Genomic DNA, 2,620 nt, shown 5'->3' with positions numbered 1-2,620 from the left:
CTCAAATACTCAGTATGCCATGAAGGATTAAGCTTGCCCAAAGAAAAATTTGTCCATTTTCCCCCAGGTCTTGGTAAGCAACACTTGATCCCTTGAATATTCTGCCTGATAAGAGTGTCTTTGTTTACCTGGGGGCTTTAGGTCACACCTGATAGCCTATGATAACAATGTGAGGATTGGGTCACACCTGATAATCTATGTTAACAATACGATTTATAATGGAATCACAGTCTGTGTGGAAGCTTCTCAACCCCTAGAGACCCTGGAGACTAAGGTCAGCCACACAGATTGTCAGTGTTGTCTATGTGACTGACCCTGAATATAAACTCTGGACTCCAAGGTTCAGGTGAGCTTCCTTCACGGGCAGTTGTTACTGAGAGAAATAGTTATTGTCTGCATGACTCCCCTGGGAGAAGACAATTGGAAAATCTGCACTTGGAACTCTCCTGGCCATTGCTCTGCCCTATGCATCTTTTTCCATTTCTGACTTTAATCTATACCCATTTGCTGTAATAAGCTGTAATCGTGAGTATAATGTCTATGAGTACCTCTATGAATCATCGAACCTGTGGGTGGTCTTGGGGAGCCTCCCAAACTTGAGCTTTGCCTGAATTTATAACCTTGGCTGCATTAATGAGAGCCCTTAAGAATAAAAATTAGTTAGGGGTTCTAATGCTTGCCTCTCTGGGTTCCTGCTTTTGCTAAGGTTTTTGCCAAGCAGTTCTTTATATAGCTTGTCAGTGCTTTGAAGCTTTAAGAGATCAAAAACATATTCTCTCCATCATTTTCATTTGTTTTCTTCAAGAGGATAGGTCCCGAGAACCTAGGCCAATATTTTTGGAAGGAAACACTTTAGAAACCCATAGTAGACATAGTAACGGTTCATGAGCATATAAGTCTGAACTAAAGTTGAGGTAAATAAATTATTGAAATTTAGAAGAAAAGCTAACATTGCCTTAAGATAAGAAGAAATATGGTTTTATATTTTTTAACCCAGCATAAAACATTTCAGATTTAGAGCATTTATATAATATTTTTGAAAAAGCATATGTCAGAATTTAGTATTTAAAACATTACAAATGTAAGTAAAGTCCTCTGGGCATCCTTCCCATATCCCACTAAGGTAACCACTATCCTGAATTATGTTTCTCATATTTATGTTTTCCTTAATTTTCCCTATGTGTATGTTTCCCTGTAAAATCCATGAGCTATTACTTGGCATAATTTTAGAATTAATAGAGAGCTCAATATTGTAGGTATTCTTATGAAACTCGTTTTGTATGCCTTGAAATAATTTATTAAAATGGTTAAAAAAATGGTTATGTACTAATAATGCTTTCCCTCAATTTAATTGTAGTTTAATAGTGGCTCAGAATTAAACTAAAAACATTTTTAGTACTATGGCTTTAAAAAAAAAAAACCTATTGTGCTTTAAGTGGAAGTTTACAAATCACGTCAGTCTCTCATACAAAATCTTACACACACATTGCTATGTAACCCTAGCTGCTCTCCCTGTAAAGTGACAGCACACTCCTCCCCTCCACCCTGTATTCCCCATGTCCATTCAACCAGCCCCTGTCGACCTCTGCCTTCTCATCTGGCCTCCAGACAGGAGCTGCCCACATAGTCTCATGTGTCTACTTGAGCCAAGAAGCTCACTCCTCATCAGTATCATTTTCTGTCTTATAGTCCAGTCTAATCCCTGTCTGAAGAGTTGGCTTTGGGAATGGTACCAGTCCTTGGGCTAACAGAGGGTCTGGGGCCCATGACTTCTGGGGTCCCTCCAGTCTCAGTCAGACCATTAAGTCTGGTCTTTTTATGAGAATTTGAGGTCTGCATCCCACTGTTCTCCTGCTGCAACTGGGATTCTCTGTTGTGTGCCCTGTCAGGACAGTCTTTAGTGGTAGCCAGGCACCATCTAGTTCTAGTCTCAGACTGATGTAGTCTCTGGTTTCTGTGGCCTTTTCTGCCTCTTGGGCTCATATTTACCTTGTGTCTTTGGTGTTCTTCATTCTCCTTTGCTCCAGGTGGGTTGAGACCAATTGATGCATCTTAGATGACCGCTTGGTAGCGTTTAAGACCCCAGACACCACTCACCAAAGTGGGATGCAGAATGTTTTCTTAATACATTTCGTTATGCCAATTGACCTAGGTGTCCCCTGAAACCATGGTCCCTAGACCCCTGTCCCTGCTACTCTGGTCTTTGAAGCATTTGGTTGTATTCAGGAAACTTCTTTGCTTTTGGTTTTGTCCAGTTGTGCTGACCTCTCCTATATTGTGTGTTGTCTTTCACTTCACTTAAAATAGTTCTTCTCTACTATCTAATTAATGAATACCCCCTCTCCCTCCCTCCCCAGCCTCATAACCATCAAAGAATATTTTCTTCTGTGTTTAAACTTTTTCTTGAGTTCTTATGATAGGAGTCTCATACAATATTTGTCCTTTTGTGATTGACTAATTTCACTCAGCATAATGCCTTCCAGATTCCTCCATGTTATGAGATGTTTCACGGATTCATCTTTCTTTATTGTTGCCTAGTATTCCCTTGTGTGACTGTACCATAATTTGTTTATCCATTCATCCATTGATAGGCACCTTGGCTGTTTCCATCTTTTTGCTA

Source organism: Elephas maximus, chromosome 11 (assembly GCF_024166365.1).
Source record: "Elephas maximus indicus isolate mEleMax1 chromosome 11, mEleMax1 primary haplotype, whole genome shotgun sequence".
Classification (NCBI taxonomy): Eukaryota; Metazoa; Chordata; class Mammalia; order Proboscidea; family Elephantidae; genus Elephas; species Elephas maximus.
Note: the sequence above shows the minus strand (reverse complement) of the source record.